Source organism: Acinonyx jubatus, chromosome B2 (genome assembly GCF_027475565.1).
Source record: "Acinonyx jubatus isolate Ajub_Pintada_27869175 chromosome B2, VMU_Ajub_asm_v1.0, whole genome shotgun sequence".
Classification (NCBI taxonomy): Eukaryota; Metazoa; Chordata; class Mammalia; order Carnivora; family Felidae; genus Acinonyx; species Acinonyx jubatus.
In genome coordinates this window covers 20,730,818-20,750,040 of record NC_069385.1, presented here as the reverse complement: position 1 = coordinate 20,750,040, position 19,223 = coordinate 20,730,818, and the positions used below count along the sequence as shown (strand labels likewise).

Genomic DNA, 19,223 nt, shown 5'->3' with positions numbered 1-19,223 from the left:
AGGACTCAGGTAACATACAATTACATTATCCAAAGAGTACGACACAGCAAGTCATTAGTAACCACCACAGAGAACTAGTTTATTAGATTAGAACGAATGTCACCAAAAAGATTCTTAGCAAATGGGACACTGAACAGGTAAATTTTGAGAAATAGAGGGCATTTGAGGTTTCGAGCCAATGGCACTGGCCAAGGCACAGCATGTGACAGATGAACAGTGACGTAGGGGGTAGGGGGTAGGGGGGCAAGGCGGCAATAGCACAAGGAAGGAAAAAAATCATCCAATCTCTGAAAAGGACACAGGGTCGTACAAAATGTACGTGTGTGTGTGTGTGTGTGTATATGTGTGTATATCACTATGTTGTAATTCATGTTATATGTATATATATGTACGTATACATATGTATATATATACGTACATATATATACATATATATTGCTACTCATATATAATACATAAAATAACTATAATGTCTTATATATGTGAAACTCATATAGTATATATATAAAGTATATAATACACATATATACATATACATATGCACATATATACACACACGTGTGTGTGTGTGTGTGTGTGTGTGTGTGTGTGTGTTTGGGGGTGTTGGTGGCAAGTCTTATAATGAACCCTGACATAACCAACTAACATCAAAGTCAGTGTCACATTCACATGGAAGGTGGCCCAGCTAACCTGTAGTCCTTTAAATCTGCCTGGAGCTTATTTCTGTGTTCATGCCAAAGGAAGGGCTTAAATCACCACCGCTCCTATAATATAAGCTTCCACAGTTTTCAGCCTTACCTCATCAGTGACCATCTCTGTCTTAAAGAGGGTTCCCTGATGGAGGCAGCATTGGAACCCCACACCTGGGCGGCTTACAGGAGACCCATGCTTCATGCTCGAGCTAGTCTGAACTTTGATTTTGCTGCCTGTCCTCAAGCTTCCCATCTGCCTCAGTGTCACCTTCCAGTGCTGGCCCTCCAGCACCCCTGACTTGGATTGTCTCCTCTCTCTCTCACCTTGGCATCCTCAAACTGGCCACCCTAGTGGAATGGCCATATAAGATCCCATGCTTTTTGAACTTACCTGTTATATGACTCTGCCCCTGAAATGTCACATTCCTAACACATAGTACTAACATCTAGTGCTCAAGGCAACACGATTTTATTGGTGCACCAGATGCAAATGAAAGATCACAGTGGGGCCCCCAAGCAGCTGTAACCTCCTCTGAAAGCTCAGATCAGGTGGCTATTTATGAAGCAGTGGGGAGGAAATGCGTAGGTAAGAAAGAAGCGACATGAACTCAACTTTAGATTCAAATTGGGGTGCCTGGAAGAGGCGCCAGGGTGGCTCAGTCAGTCAAGTGCCCTACTTCAGCTCAGGTCATGATCTCACGGTCTGTGAGTTGGAGCCCTGCGTCGGACTCTGTGCTGACAGCTCAGAGCCTGAAGCCTGCTTTGGATTCTCTGTCTCCCTCTCTCTCTGCCCCTCCCCCAACTTGTGCTCACTCTCTGTCTCAAAATAAACAGTAAAAAAAAAAATTAATTAAAAAGAAACACAAAACAAAACAAAAACCAAATTAGGGTGCCTGGAAAACTGTCATCCTACTACATGCATTGGCTCTCCTGCCCTCATGGTTCCAACCCCCTTCCCATGCAGGGTGACTGCCAGGATCTAGGTCAAGAGACTGTACACAAAATTGTATTTTGCTCTCTGAGCCTGACAGATGCCCAGGGCCCCGGGAAGGAAAGCCGTCGGGTGAAAGTACTGCTTTTCTTGGAAGGAGGGTGGCCCTCTGAAATACACAGTCCTAAAGAAGGGTGGGTGTCAACCTGCCTGAGTGGTCGTGGGAGGCCTTCCCATCTTCTCTGCCCCTGAGGAGCTCTGGAATAGTAGAACAGGTGAGCTGAATTCTCTCTATTCGTGAAGCAAAAAGAGAAGCATTAACCATTACACCTCGGGACACTGAAATCAGTAACGGGGCACACTGTGCATGATTCTTGCTTTCTTACGTGTTTTATGAGCCCCATGAAACACTGATGTGCTTAATAAGGAAAGGAATATGCAAATCTCTCCTCTAAGCCAATGTCTGGGTCAGTGAATATTATTTTCAAGTAAGAATAGAAGCTCCTTGAGGTCAGAAACAATAAATGAATGAATGAAAGAATGAATGAATGCCATAATAACTTCACATCCTGAGGCTATTTTTCCTTAGGTAGGTGAGTTTTACCAAAAATTATCTGCATATTAATGTTGGTGGTATAATACAAAAGGCAATGAATGATTGGAAACTGGGAGACTTGAATGTTAGTCCTGGATCTGTCATGAACCCAGTACACTAAGCAAACCATATCTTTGCTGCTGGTTTTCAAACTCCTAAAATTTTGAGAATTTGGTCTAGAAGAGCTCAAAGCTTCTTCTATCACTAATATTACCAACTAACATTATTAACGTTACTTCTATCACTAATATTGCTGAAGAATTCTTTTGGCATAAAATAGAAATGCCAACCATCTTTCTGGACAGTTCCTGGTTTGTTGTGGCTGGCTCTCTTATTCACATATGTTCACACATGATTTGTTATCCTGAATTTCCTCTGCCTCACTGTGCAGCCCCAAGCCTGATCTCTTGCCTACATAAAGCCCCTAACACCTTGTTCAAGGTGAGAACAGTAGTCTTAACTATCCGCTGAGTGGTGATCACCTTGACCACTATGTTCATTACTTTCTCAAGCCTTAACCAGTGAAGGTTATTGAAGGGGCACTTCTTTTCCGTGGTCTGAGAGTAAGATAGTACAAAGCCATTACCCATACCTGAACCAGCAAAGAACATTCAGAAGGTACTACAGGCCACCTTTCAAAATGCTAGTCAATCTTTTGTTTTTCACTGGGGTCAAAAGAAACTATTAAAGTTTCTTAAAAGAAGAGTTTCTGTAAGGTTTTTTAGACCAGTGACTTTCAGCTGTTGCCTGGCAACAGTCCTAAAGGCAAAAGTAGCCTACAGCCTGAAGAAATCTAGTAAATTAGGAAAGAAAAGTGTCTGTGCCCATGTCAAAGTCATTCTGGTTTAGTACTACTATAAAAGGACAGTGAAAATCCAATAAACAGAGTCTGGACTCTTCCTTAGAAATCACAAAAGAGTGAGTTGACTTTGGCAAAGTGGAAAACATGCTCAGTACACTTTCCATAAGCCCATCATTTGTCAGTTAACGCTGTCTTACACTCATGCAGGCCTTCACAGCCGCCATCTTAGTGAGTCTACAGACTGTCAAGGGAACAGATGCAGCAGGAGGATCTTGGGAGGCATTTAACGGCATCCTTTGTACACAAACACTCCTTATACGCTGTGGTGACCCAGAGAAGGCTAATTATCTCACTGGATAGGTCAGTGTTTTCTTCTTGACCCATCTATTTTTTTACAGCATCTTTTTTTAATGGTTATTTATTTATTTTTGAGAGACAGAGAGAGAGAGAGCAAGAGCAGGGGAGGGGCAGAGAGAAAGGTAGAGAGAGAATCCTAAGCAAGCTCTGTGCTTGAAACGGGCTCCATCTCACAAACCCATGAGTTCATGACCTGAGCCAAAATCAAGAGTCAGATGCTCAACCGACTGATTGAGCCACCAAGCCACCCCTTGACCAATCTGTTTTTGAAAAGTTTTCTTAGAATACTCTTCCTTAAGAATTGAAATTGTTTCTAGATAACTTTCATATACTTGTCCTCACCCTCCCATACCCTTTACCCTGTCTTAAATGGGAAAATGAACACTAACTACTGCAACAGACAACCCCCCCCCAATTTGGATGACTTTAAAACAACGAAGGTTTATTTCTTCTTCAGGTAAAGCCCAATCCAAATTGGCCACCTAGCTCCATCTTGGAGCCACACCATCTAGAACACGTTGCCAAGGCAGGATAAAAGAAATTTGGTGGAAGTAGACTGGCTCTTATTGCCTGTATCTGTAAGAGGAACCAAAACATTTGCTCCTACCTCATTGGTCAGAGCTGCGGGGGAGCCTGAGAAACGTAAGAAAGCATATGAGATTTAGCAGATGCTGTGTGTCCCATACCCTGTTTCCCCAACTAAGCACACTGACTGGAAGATGAGGCAGGTACCATGATTTGATCCATCGCACTGAAGCTAGAACCCTGAAGCTAGATCATACCAAGGAACAGCTGGTTCTTCTATGATCATGCAGAAAGAGACCGGTGGTCACTCCTTCAAAGTCTGACATCTGGCCCCCCTTTCTCTGTGCAGTGCCCAGAATATGTGACTTTCCCCCAGCATAGGCCGGGTGGTTAGAGAGCCTAGTGGTAAACTGTGCCGCCATTCACCCTTATTGACTAAAAGCATTTTGTATTCGTATCTCCAGACTTAGAGATAAAAAATTTGACAGGATGAAGGAAGGCTGCCACATACCTAATGTCATTTTATGTCCATTAAGATCATGTTAATTACACTTGTTCTTATAGCTCTATAATAAATATATCTGTTCTACATTTCAGATTTTCCCAGGGGACTAAGGATGAGCTAATACCCAGGAAATGGACATAAGACTTCTCCAACAGGCTGAAAACTCCTGTTTGTATCTTACTCCCAAATAGGAAACTGAGACTCAGAGGGACTGAGTGCCTTATCTGTGTTTACATGACCTGTAAACGCAAAGCCAGAATAGGAGCCCAGATCCGTGACTTCTAATCCAGTGCAAAGCGCTTTGCTAAGGGCATGCCAAGAACTAGATTCCAATCTCCTCCATGCCTTCTTTTTCTTTTCAAATGTCAGAATACCAACCTGACACTGCAGGGAAGAAGATCGACAGCCAGACCCTGGCTGATAACAGCACCTGTGGTGTCAGCACCAGGCAAATAATAGGCAGTGGCAAACGCACACTTAAATCATGCAGAAATTAGTGGCATGATGAGGACAATAAGACTCCTCTGATGGAATAATTACTTCCCCCAGGGGTGTTCAAGCAGCTCCAGTGCGCTGGTGCCCAGACTATAAATGAGTTTGCATGGGAGGTATCGACGTAGCCGATACAATGGAATTGAAGGGGGAGGAGGCAGCCATAGGCATGGAGTTTTCAAAACCAAGTGATATACGAGTTGCTGAAATGCTGTTCAGGAAAATTTACACCTCTTTAAATGCTTTACACTTTGAAAAAGAAAAGGGAAAATGGCACGTTAGCATTGATTCTGTTCTGACTCCTGCAAAGTTGGTATAGTCAACAACCACTTTTGTAATAATAGCTTAGACAGGTATTTAAAAAACCGATTAATCAGCATGAATTTTACAAATATGTTTTACTCTATAGTGGTACTAGAATCATTCCATTATACTATCTGGGCAATCCATGATGAGGTGAAGAGACAGAATACTTGTGACAGAACATTCAAGGGACCTCATAACCCTCCCCCACCCCCGCCCTGCTCGCATACTACCCTGTGGCAGAATCAAGCATCAGTTTATGGAAAGCTCCTGATGAAAACTCATGCACCCTTAGTGGCAATGGCAAATGCATTATGGGAAACAAATGGATTGATTTTCATCTATGGTATGTGTATAGTACTCTTACAATCTCACAGAGCTTCTTGATCATTTTAGAAGGCAAAGTAGTCTCATTTGTCCCAACTCAAAGCATATATTCAAATGCATTGTCTAAAAAACCCCTTTGACTTAGGTAGTTCCTGTATTTTTTATGCAGAGTAATAATTACTTACATTTGATAGTTTTTACACGTACACAGCCAGATTTTAATCATGTCTTATTGAAAACTCCTACAGTGCTTATAAAGTAGACTGGACAGATATTGTTATCCCCATATTTTAAAATGAGTAAATGTGAGGTTCAGAGAAGTTAGGTGCTTGGCCTGAAATCACACAGCTAACAGGAAATAAAACTAATATTCTTAGTCAAGGCTTACCTCCTGCTTCCTCTCCGAAGGCTACGAGGCCAGTACAAACTCATCGTCTTAATGTTTACGTCAGACTCATTTTTAAACATACTTCCAGAAGCACATGTTGTGTCTACAGTTCCTGATACATCCCTGAGGGCATCTGAAAACAGGATGATTGAAGATACAGGCTCTGATCCTGGAATCCATTTGCATTTGGGGGTCTGCTTCAGTGGGTCCCCTTGTACTTCTACAAAGTCATATGTGTGGATTCATTTTCCTAGGGAAAGAAAAAGGGTCTATAGCTCTCAAAACTCCTCAGAAAAGTTAAGGGCCACCAAATAAAAAGTAATAGGAATCTCCTAAAATAGTGTTTGTCAGTCTTTGTAAACCTTCCTCTCTTTCATGAATATAAAAATTCATGCCCTTCTTTAAACTTATTTAAAAATCAAAATAAATTAAAAATCAGCACACACACACACACACACACACACACACAAAGAAACCATAAATAGGACATAGATGTGCTTTGTTTTTAAACTATATACATCATCCCATCCTCCAAAGATTTTTAATATACTCCGGCTTTCCATTCCCTCCCACCCCATAATTCCTTCCCTGGAAGATTGTCTCTCCAGGCTGATTAAAAATACTGTTTCAGGAGCACATGGATGGCTCAGTCAGTTGAGCAGGTGACTCTTGATTTCAGCCCAGGTGATGATCCCAGAGTCCTAGAATCAAGCCCTGCATCAACTTCTGTGTCAGGCTCCATGCCTACTGGGGGTTCTCTTTCTCTCTCTCTTTCTCTCTCTCTCTCTCTCTCTCTCTCTCTCTCTCTCCCTCCCTCCCTCTCGCTCTCTCTCTCTCTACCTTTGCCCCTCTCCCCTGCTCACACTCTCTCTCAAAAAATAAAAATTAATTAACTAATCAATTTTTTAAAATACCGTTCCAGACATCAGAAGCAATGCTACAAGGAGAATGGAAAGAATTCGTCCCTGGTGTTATGGATTTCTGGGGAAGGCTGCCCTCTTCTGTTCTATACTTCCTTCACCTTTTGTAGTCCAATTAATGAGAGATTTGTAGGAAAGAGTTTAGGGGTCAGATTTCAGGGGCAAGAAATATTGTCATTAAGACAACACAGCATCAGCTTACCCTAATTTATGTAGTATCCAAAAGTACAAATTTGGCAGTTTAAAAGCAACTCTTTCTTAAAAACAATTTTATTGCAGTATAATTGCCATAAACTGCACATATTTAAAGTGTACACTTTGATAAGTTTTGATACATGTAAATCCCATGAAATATCACCACAATCAAGATAGGGAACGTATACATCATCCCCCCAAATTTCCTCATTCTCCCTCATAATCTCTCCTACTCTGATCCCCATCCTCAGGCAATCACTCGTTTATTTTTTATTTGCATTTTCTAGAGTTTTATATAAATGAAATCAAACATGTATTATGTACTTTTTTGTCTGGTTTCATCTGCTAGGCATAATAATTATTTTGAGTCATTGCCTATATCAATATTTCATTCTTTCATTTACCTGTTGATGGACATTTGAGTTACTTCCAATTTGGAGCTTTTACAAAGTAAACTGCTATGAATGTTCATGTATAAGTCTTTGTATGGCTACATGCTTTCATTTCTCTTGGGTAAACATGTGGGAGTGGAATGACTGGATCATATGGTGGGTGTTAGGTTTCAAATTTTAAAGCAGCGCCATATTGTTTTCTTAAGTGTGTGCACCATTTATATTCCCAACAAGCATTGTATGAAAGTTCTAGTTCTTCCACATACTCTCCATTATTTGATCTGGTCAATAGTTTTAATTCTAGCCATTCTAATAGGTGTATAGCAGTATTTTATCATAGTCTTAATTTGTGTTTCCTTCACGGTAACTGATGTTGAGCATCTTTTCATGTGTGATTTGCTCTCCTCTTTGGAAGATCTTTGATGAAATGACTTGCACATTTTTCTTATTGAATTGCTTATTATTAATGTTGAGTTCTTTAAATACCCTAGATGGAAGTCCTTTATCATATGTATCATTTGAAAGGATTTTCTCCCTTTCTAAGACATGTCTTCATCCTCCTAAAAGTGTCTTTCAAAAGCAGAAGTTTTAAATCTTGATAAAGTCCAATTTATGGATCATGCATTTCATGTCATGTCTAAGGAATCTTTGTCTAGCCAAACATCACAATAATTGTTTCCCAATATTTTCTTCTAGTGAGTTTTACTTGTTTAGAATTTCTTTGGTATATTATTTATTTTGGGGTTAATTTCTTATAGGGGGTATATATGTAATACATACAGAGATATGTAATTCTCTATAATTTCTTATAGGGGGTGAGATATGAATCAAAGATTTTTTATTATTATTTTGGGGCTTTTTTGCCCCTGGACACTCAACTGTTCCAGCACCATATGTGGCAAAGACCATACTTTCTCTCCTGAATCACCCGTGTACATTGTTGAAGATCAGTGGTCATAGATATGTTAGTCTCTTCCTTGTCTACTATTCTGGTCCCTTGATTTATATGTCCTTTTCTATGCCAATGATACACAGTCTTGATAACTGTAGCTTTATAGTAGGCATTCTTTTGTAGAGAACAATTGTGAAGCCATCTGGCCCTGGAATCGCCTTATGGGAAAATTTCTAACTACAAAATTTGTTAATGGATAATGGGCTATTCAGATTACGTATTTCCTACATGAACTTCGGCAGCCTGCGTCTTTTAAGAAACCCATCCTTTTTATTGGTCAACTTAAGTTGTTCATACTACTTCCTTATTATCCTTTTGGTATCAGTGGAATTTATAATTATGTCACCACCCTCATTCCCGATCTGACTCACTTTTCCTTCTTTTTTTTCCCCTGATCACTATGGCTAGGAATGTATCAATTTCATTGAACTTCTCAAGAAACAATTTTGGTTTCACTGATTTTTCTGTATATTTCTGCTTTCTATCTCCTTGATTTTCACCATAATACTATTATTTCCTTTCTTCTGTGTACTTCAGGCTTAATTTTCTCTTATTTTTTTAGTTTCTTAGAGTGGAAGCTGAAGTCATTGATTTGAGATCCTCTTTTCTAGTACTGGCATTTACTGCTATTCAGTTCCCATTAACTATGACTTTGGAGGCATTCCGCAAATTCTGGTATGCTGAATTTGATTTTCACTGAGTTTAAGTTGCTTTCAAATTTCTCTTTTGATTTCTTCTTTGACCTACAAGTTATTAGATGTGTAGTGTTTATAAATATTTGGGAATCTCTCAAAGATTACTTACTGATTTCTAATTGAATTCCCATTGTCATCAGAAAACATACTTTTCATGACCTAAATCTTTTAAAACGTATCAAGACTCTTTTTATGGCCCAGAACATGGTCTACCTTGGCAAATGATTTATGTGCATTTGAAAAGAATGTGAATTCTATTGTTGGCTGGAATGATCTATAAATGTTAATTAGCTCAAGTTGGTAGTATGTTTTCTACATCCTTGTTGGTTTTTTGACTATTTATATGAATTATCAAGAGAGAGACTAAAATTTCCAACTATAATTATGGATTTGTCTGCTTCTTCCTGCAGTCCTATCCCCTTTCTCTTAATGTATTTTGAACCTCATTTTTTTAGATCCATAAGCATTAAGGATTGTAAATGTCTTCTTGACCAGTTTATACTTTTATAATTATAAAATGACCTTGTTTATGTCTCATAATATTCCTGGCTCTGTATCAATTTTAATAAAATACAGCCACTACAGCTTTCTTTCAGCTTTCTTTGATAGTTAGCATGGTATGTAGTTATCTTTTAACTTTTTACCTAATAGTGTCTTTCCACTTAAAGTGCTTTTATTGCAGGCTGCTTATAATTGGGTCTCACAAAGTTTGCCTTTTAAAGGGATATTTAGACCCTTTACATTTATTGTGCTTACTGATATGGCTAAGTTTACTATCGCTATTTGTTTCTTTCTTTGCCACATTTGTTTCCCTTGTCTTTTTCTTCAGTCCTTTGGGTTAACTTAATTTTATTTTCCATTTATTTCATCTTGTTGGCTTTTTAGCTGTAATTCTCTGTATTGTTATTTTAGTGGTTACTTTAGGTTTACAGCAGAAATCTCTAAGTTATAACACCCCACATTTAAGTGATACCATACCAACACCCCACATTTAAGTGATACCATACCTCTTTACATATAATAACCTTATAACAATAGTATACTTCCATTTTTCTTATCCTGGTCTTTGAAATTTGTATTTTGATTTAGATTATAAGCTCTCGACCACATTGTTATCATTTTTGTTTAAAGAGTCATTTTTTTCAAAAATATTTTGAATGGAAAGAAAAATGCCTTCTGAATTTTCCCATGTAGTTACCATTTTCATTTCTCTTTATTCCTAGTTAGATCCATTTTCATTTGGTATCATTGTCTGTCTAAAGGACTTCTTCAATATTTCACATAGTGTAAGTCTGCTATATGACTATAATATATATAGTCTTTTTTAATGTTTATATATTTATTTTGAGGGGGGGGCTAGCAGGGGGAGGGGAGAAAGAGAGACAGAGAGAGAGAGAGAGAGAGAGAGAGAGTATCCCAAGCAGGCTCCACTCTGTCAGCACAGAGCCTGACATAGGGCTTGATCCTATGAACTGGAAGATCATGACCTGAGCCAAAATGAAGAGTTGAATGCTTAACTGACTGAGCCACCCAGGTGCCCCTATATGATCATTTTTTACTTTTGTTTTGGCATACATTTAAGTTCCATGGAAACAGTTTGCTTTGTTTTGTTTTGTTTTGTTTTGAGTCTTGTATTTAAAATATTTAAGCAGGACCAGAGTACACTTTAATTTAAGGCTAAGTGTGCCTCACTACTGATGTAAAGCCTTTCTATGTATTTACAAAATTTTCCATTAATTAGGTTTTCCAGACTGGTTGGTAGGAACAGGTACAATTCCCAGGCCTGTGTGAATGCTGGGAACTTTCAAATCTCTCCTTTTTTCTCTGTCTAGTTTTCACCTCTCCAGGACTCTGTCCTGCAAACTCTAGCTACTCTGGTCAACCCATACCCTCAGTTCCTTCTCCTCAACTCAGGAAATCTGCTCAGGGGATAAGCTAGATCCCCCTCCCTGGGCACAGCCTGGAAGCTCTTGCTAGGCAGTAAGCTGGGGCAGTCACTGGGCTCAAGTCACTTGTCTCTCCTCACTTAGCATCTTTTATTGCTTGATGCAGTGTCTTAAAAATCATTGCTTTATATATTTTGTCTAGCGTTTTGCTGGCTTAATGTGGGATACTAAATTTGTTTTCCTGTTATATCATCTTCACAGTCCTTTCTTTTAAAAAAAATTTAAGTCTTTTAAAAATTAATATAGAGATCTTATTCCTTCTACTATTTTTCTGAGCCAAACTTTGGCACTCAGGGAAGAAGCAAGCAGCACGCTGGTGTAATGGCGGCGTGCTCTCAAATACCAAAATATCCCTTCAGAATTGTTTATGCTTTCAAATTATCACTGCTCTGTGTCATTGAGTTGACAGCCCAGGCATCTGTTTTTTGAGCAGCGTTAATATGAATGAAGAGAACAGTGATTATCACTGCATTTGAAAATAAAGAGGAATGTAAGTTATACACAAGATGTACCAAAGAGGCAGTCCTTTATTTAGATCTTTGTATAACGGGGAGAGAATCATGTGCCCCCCATTAAGATCTTTCCTATTCATTTATTTATTTTAAATTTGAATACGTAATTGGCTTTATTCAAAGATCCATGAATTGGGCAGCATCCCATCCAGCAAGTAGAAAGGAGCTCCCCATTCCAGTTTGTTTAATGGTAATTTCTAAGTATCCTTCACAACCAAACCCAGCTTTCAAAGAAAAAAACTTTAGACATTAACAGAATAGAAATAATTCCAGATACATCCCCAACCCAAAGAAATGCATACTTCCCACTATATCTAAAACAAAACTCCAAATGAACTCTGATGGTCTATAATGCCAATCTTCTTAAAAGAGTAATCATGGGGCGCCTGGGTGGCTCAGCTGGTTGAGCATCTGACTTCAGCTCTTGTTACAATCTTGCAGTTTGTAAGTTTGAGCCCGTGTCAGGCTCTGTGTTGACAGCTCAGAGCCTGGAACCTGCTTCGGATTCTGTGTCTCCCTCTCTGTCTGCCCCTCCCCCATTCATGCTCTGTCTCTCTCTCTCTCAAAAATAAAATAAACATTAAAAAAATTATTTAGAAAGAAAGAGTAATCAACAATTAACCTTTATCTATTGTAGTATGGTTCTCAAGCTGACTGCAACATTATCAAGAGCCCCCTAATTGCCAAATCAATGAATGTTACTGGGTTGGATTTTTTTTTTAATTTCCTTTTATACATGACCTCTTTCAAGTATTTGAAACCCTTGACAATTCTTATCTTCTTGGAATGTTCTTATTCCAATCATTTCTCTGCTTCACTCTCATAATGCCTCACCTAGACTCATGATAGCCATGTAATTATGGAAAGCATGCAGTAATTGATAATAGCATAATATAACAGAATATAGAAGCAGCCAAATAAGGGACGTCCCATTTGAAAGAAATATTCTCATCTTACTATGCTGTTCTTATGATTAATGAGAAAAGTACACATGATCCATGTTTCTATTTTGTACTCATTTTATTCAATAAAGAACTGCATTGCACATGGCTCAGAATATATGAATTACTAATATGCCTCAAAGTGTTATTCCTCATGCAGGGAGAAGAAGAGTGATTGCTTGATGTTTACTCTCACATACACACTTTATAATCCACAACACAGGACAAAATATTGAGAAACAAGTTGCGCAAGAGTGAAAAATATCCTCTGCCCAGACTGCTGTGTTTATTCTCCTGCTGTGATCCATTAGTAAACAGCTGTTCCTTGACTTCCGTAGATAAGAATTCTCTCAGCACGGCAAGTTGGGAAAGAAGGGACTCATTTTTTTTTCAAACAGGTGAAGCTAGGGACAAAAAATGATTTGCGATGCTGTGTAATGTGTCACAAAAATTGAGTACCTAATTCATACTTTCTAATTGTCATTACTGAGCATAATTCTCACTTTACCCAAGTCTTATATCATCCCCAAGAGGAGAAAAAAACAACAACACAAGAATTTGGGTTAAAGGAATGAGGTATAAAACATAACAAAATATCCAGAACTTTGAAGACTATGCCATTTTCTTAAACAAATCCATCCTATTCTCTACAATTCAGTTTATCAAAAGTTTGGAAATGAAAATTTTATATTGGTGAAATCTCATAAATAAAACCTCTGAATTAAATATACGTTATGTATGCACAAATCAGAGAGTAGTCTGTTTGGAAAACCACTTCCATATTTAGCTGTCATTCACTCAGCTGCAAAATGTAAGAAAAGCATGCCTATCCATTGCTGACAATGAACACCAAAGACCTCAGGATAAGTTTTCTGATGAACCATAATGAATTACATAGATGACTACAATGTCTTAATAATGTGTCTTCATTGCTAAATACAGGATTTGTAGACCTCATTGTGTATAGTATTGACATGTTTATCTTCTAGGAAAAAATATATAATCTCACAGTTTAACATTCTTTAATATTGGAAAGAAGCTAATAAAAACTATGAGGGCTGTAGGGAAATAAATTAATTTTACATTAGAGGCCTATTGATTATTCTTGTAATAAGAATGGACAAATCATGCAATTCATGAATTAAACCCTTAGAGAACAGAATTAAAATTCTTCATGTGGAACATGCTTAACTTGGATAATTGAGTTATTTTTGAGAAAGCCCTTCAGGAAACTTTATTCTAGTTTCATTAGTAATCCCCAAGTTAATTCAAAAGTGATTCAAATTTGGGCAAAGTATTAAGGAAAATTTTAATGTATGAAAGTTTAGTGAAAATCATATTAATTAGCATTCATTGTTCTAAGTTGTTTTTCCTTTGGTATCATAAATGTATACAAAGATTCCCACTTTGTTGATAAAAAAAAAAAAAATCACCACCAATAAGTCATTCATTCACTTACCAAACTATTTTTGAGCACTTCCCACATGTCAGGAATAGTGCAAGATGTTAAAGATTAAAAGATGACTAAAATATAGTCTATGACTTATGTTTTGTACTCTATAAACTTAAACTTCGTATCAGAGGGAAACAGATAAAGACTCAAGAACAATGTATGTGACAAATGGATGGGTCAGGTTCATCAGGATACAGGATACTGTGCTGTTCTGTAGAAATAACCCAAGTTTCTAGAGTTTGGAGGCAGTCTGGAGGGGGGTTATAAAAGCAGCCTACCACAGTAAAAGAGTGTAGTTGAATTAGAGCTACCTGGAAATGGCCGTTGATGAGGAAAGTATAATCTAAGGTGCAGCTAGACAGAGCATTTCATTATCTCACTTCCCATTAACAATGTGCTTAGCTCCATAAAATAATAGGTACTTTATTTGTGAATCCAACTTTTTTTTTTAGAAATGGAAGCTGAGTACAATTGCTGGGGATGATGCAGGTTTCAGAGGAATATCTAAAGCAGAATATCTAAAGTGAAGTAGAATATCTAAAGCAGCAACAGGACAGAGGGACTTTGTAAGAGATGTGTTCAATGGGGCTTTGTCTGGGGTATGATGTGCAGCGTGTGACTGTCATCCTTTCCAGTGCCTCCATAAATCTCAGGAAGGGACTATAAAATTCAGAAAAAGAGAAGAATGATGATGAATGGTAAGTACAATTGGGGTTCACGTGAAAACCAGCAAAGGGTCTCAGTTTCAGGCACTGATTGATGTCAGGCCAAAAGAGGATCAGTTTGAATGGATGAGAAGACCACTAAGATCTCAGTTACTCATGCAATGCATGGTCACTGTACAATTCAAATTTCAAAAAGAAAGAAACGAGACAGAAGCAAAATAAAACTTATGAAAAATAAGCCCAATATCCAGTTTCAGTTCTGACATGTAAAGAGCTTGGAAATTGTACTGCCGTTCTTAACATAAGAAAAAACACTAAACAAATTAAAGATCAATGGCCTCCATCAGAGAATTGAGGTCATAGGGCAAACCAGAATGCTGAGTCTGGAAAGACCAGAGAATACAGAAAACCACAGCCAACATCTATTTACCCACAGCAGACACAGCAGGAGCCATGCACTATAGGTACACAAAAATGACAATTCTGACAAATTGTTTGAGTCTGCACGTGGATTAGAATGAGGATGAGAAACTCCTGGGGGCCACAGTCTCAGGGAAAGTCTGATTTCTGTGGGTTTTACTGCCAGGAATCTCACAAGGTTCGCACTTGAAACCAAGAACCGAGAGAGATTCCCTCGTGTCCAGGGTAGAAGAAAGGGAGAGTGGTCATATTGAAATGTGCCCACAATGTTCTCCATAACAAGGGGAAAAGACTTTATCAGAGCCTTATTCCTTTGGGAAAAGGGCACTTATCTTATTCCAGCCCCCTCTCGCTCTTCTGTTTCATCTAGGTGTAGGGGAAAAAACCCTGAACGCTCGTAAAATTCACAGCCCAAGGTCACAGGCCCACTAAAAGACTGAGATTTAATTTTAAGATTATAGAACACTTCCTCTCACTCACACCAAAACACTATGTCAAAACAGGACTCCAATATAAGAACAGTGGATGATAGCCAGCAGAGCTTCAAGGAACAGACTCTACTTTAGAAGGAGTTCTCAGAGAATCCTGAAAACAAAGGGGTGACCACAAGAAGGACACTGAAGAAACTTTAAGCCACTGGCACCTACAACAAACATTAAACACATCTGGTCTCCTAACAGATAACAACAGAGAAACTCACACCAGTGGCCATCTACCACAATTCTTATTATCCAACACATTATGTCAATCTCAAAAAAAAAAAAAATAATAATAATAATACAAGGCATACTAAAAGTCAATAAAGAAAACAGTCTAAAGATTCAAACCAAGCATCAAAAGCAGACTCAGATATCACACAGGTGTTGGAATATCAGAATATTTAAAATAACTATGATTAATATGTTAAAGAACTTACTAGAAAATAGACAACATGCCAAAACAAATAGGCAATGTAGCACAGAGATGGAAACTCTAAACATCGAAAAGAAATGCAGGAAATTAAAAATACTGTAACAGAAATAAAGAATGTTTTTGATGGGCTCATTAGTAGACTGGACACAGCTAAGGAAAGAATCAGAGAGCCAGAAGAGGTATGAATAGAAACTTCCAAACTGAATGCAAAGAAGAAAAAAATTAACAAGAAAATAGGATATACAAGAACTATGGTAAATTCAAAGGCATAAAATGCACACATTTGGAATATAACAATTAAAAATAGAATGGAAATATTCTGGAATAAATATTGAAAGTAGCAATGTCTGAGAATTTTCCAAAATTAATGACAGATACCAAATCACAAATTAAAGAAAGTCAGAGACACCCAACAGGATAAATGTCAAAATACAGAGGCATTTCATTTTCAAACTGCAGAAAATCAAAGACAAACTACTAAAAGAAGCTGGGGGATGCGAACACCTTACTTATAGAAGAAGAAGAATTACAGCAGACTTCTCTAGAATTCTCTAGAATTCTGCATGCAGCAAAATTATCCCTAAAAAGTGAAAGAGATACAGTTTCTCAGATAAACAGGAACAGAGAATTCATCAGATGTGCCCTGCAAGAAATATTAAAAGAAGTTCTTTAGAGAGAAGGAAAATAAGATAGGTCAGAAATTCAGATCTATTAGGAATACATTAAGGTAAAATAAAATATTTTATTTTTATTTTTAATTGATTTAAAAGACAATTTGTTGTTTAAAGTAAGAATAGTAACAATATATCAGATGATTATGACATATGGACAAGTAAAATGAACTTCATAAGAGATTGGAGGGAGGAACTGGGAATATTCTGTTACGAGGTACATGCACTTCACCTGAAGTGGTACAGTGTGATTTGCAGAAGAATTTAGCTTAGATTAAAATGCATATTTTGAGCTCTATGGCAAGCACAAAATGTTTCTAAAAAGAAGCCTAAATTATATGCTAAGAAAGGAGATAAAATGGACCATGAAAAAGGTCCCATCTAAACAGAGAAAGCACAAAAAGATGGTGAATGAAGCAACAAAGAAAAAGTACAACAAATAGGAAACAGTAATAAATATAGCAGATATTAATCCAGCCATGTCAATAATCACTTTAAATGTGAATGGTCTGAATACACGAATTAAAAGAAAGGAATTGTCAAAGTGAATGAAAACAAATGAGCTATATGTTGTCTACAAGAAACTCATTTTAGATACAAAAACTCAGATTAAAGCAAAGGGACAGAGAAAGATATGCCATGCTAACAATAATCTAACCTAAAGTGGCTATATTAATTTAAGACACAGTGGACTTCAGAACAAAGAAAATTATCAGGAATAAAAAGGGACATTACATAGCAATAAAGGACTATAATTCTTCAAGAAGGCATAGCCATCATTAATTTGTATGTACCTAATAACAGAGCATCAACACAGGTAAGCCTAAACCTGATGGAGCTGCAAGAGAAAACACATAAACCCACTTCAACATACATTTTCTCAGTAATTGATACATCAAGCAGGCAGAAAATCAGGAAAGATTTTGTTGATCTGAAAAGCACTGCCAATCAACTTGTTCTAGTTGACATTTACAAAATCCTCCACCCAAAAACATTGGATGTACCCATTCTTGAGTACACAGTCTTCTCAAGTGTGCATGGAACATTCACCAAGACAGACCACAGACTGGGCCATAAAGCATGTATTATCAGATTTTAAAAAAAGAAGAAAGAAAGAAAGAAAGAAAGAAAGAAAGAAAGAAAGAAAGAAAGAGGAAGGAAGAGAGAGAAAGAAAGAAAGAAAGAAAGAAAGAGAAAGGAAGGAAGGAGGGGAAAGAGAGAAAGAAAGAAAGAAAGAAAGAAAGAAAGAAAGAAAGAAAGAAGAAAGACAGACAGAAAGAAAGAGGAAGGAAGGAAGGAAGGAAGGAAGGAAGGAAGGAAGGAAGGAAGGAAGGAAGGAAAAGAAAGAAAGAAAAGAAAGAAAGAAAGAAAGAAAGAAAGAAAGAAAGAAAGAAAGAAAGGGAAAGGAAGGAAGGAGGGGAAAGAAAGAAAGAAAGAAAGAAAGAAAGAAAGAAAGAAAGAAAGAAAGAAAGAAAGAAAGAAAGAAAGAGGAAGGAAGGAAGGAAGGAAGGAAGGAAGGAAGGAAGGAAGGAAGGAAGAAAGAAAGAAAGAAAGAAAGAAAGAAAGAAAGAAAGAAAGAAAGAAAGACAGACATTATACAAAGTATGTTCTCAGACTACAATGGAAGTAAGCTAGAAATTAACAACTTAAAGCTGAAATCTCTAAACATTCTAAGTAACACATGGGTAAAGTAATCTCTAAGTAACACATGGGTAAAAGTGACCGTCTCAAGACAAATAAAAAATTATTTTAATCTAAAACTTATCAGAATTTGTGGAAGTAGCACAAGCAGTGCTTAGAGGGAAATTTGTAGCATCATTAAATGCATATTTAAGAAAGGAAAAATATCTAAAATCAATAATCTAAATTTCTTCCTTAGTAAAGTAGAGACAGAAGAACAATTTAAGCCTAAAGGAATCAAAAGAAAATAATAAAAATTGGAGCAGAAATCAATGAAATGAAAACAGAAAAATAATACAGATAATCAATAAAAACAAAAGCTGTTTCTTTGAAAGATCACTAAAATAATGGGGTGGAGGAGGGAAGGAGGACATAAATTACCAATATATGAAAGATAGATTCTTATTGCTGATCTCATGGATGTTAAAAGGATAAGAAAGGGGAGCCTGGGTGGCTCAACTGGTTGAGCGACCGACTTTGGCCCAGGTCATGATCTCACGGTTTGTGAGTTCGAGCCCTGTGTCAGGCTATGTGCTGTCAGCTCAGAGCCTGGAGCCTGCTTCAGATTCTGTGTCTCCCTCTCTCCCTGCCCTTCCCCCACTCACCCTCTGTCTCTCTTTCTCAAAAAATGAATAAACATTAAAAAAAAATTTTAAAGGATAAGAAAGAAATGCTGAAAAATAACTCTATACCCACAAATTTGATAAGTTACATGAAATAGACCAAATTCTTAAAAGGTATAAATGACCAAAACTCACACAAGGAAAAATAGATGTTCTGAATATATTTATTAATATGTAGCTATTAATGTATCTGTTAAAGGAATTAAGTCAATAATTAATAACCTTCAAAAAAGGAAATCACAATACCCAGATAGTTTCACTGGTGGATTCTATCAAATATTTAGGTAAGAACGGATACCAATTCTCCACAATTTCTTCCAATAAATACA

At 37.4% G+C, this 19,223-nt stretch overlaps 1 protein-coding gene and 1 long non-coding RNA gene across 2 annotated transcripts in view; one reads left to right on the top strand and one right to left on the bottom strand.

Moving 5' to 3' along the window:
- The window catches only part of LOC113598648 (uncharacterized), a 67,231-nt gene that overhangs the window by 32,162 nt on the left and 15,846 nt on the right, over positions 1 to 19,223 (top strand). The window lies entirely within an intron of this gene.
- Positions 5,464 to 19,223, bottom strand: part of EPM2A (EPM2A glucan phosphatase, laforin) — a 157,879-nt gene continuing 144,119 nt past the window's right edge. The window contains exon 6 of the transcript XR_008298290.1: positions 5,464 to 6,167. The gene's annotated coding sequence lies outside the window, so the exon portion shown is untranslated. The remainder of the gene's footprint in view (positions 6,168 to 19,223) is intronic.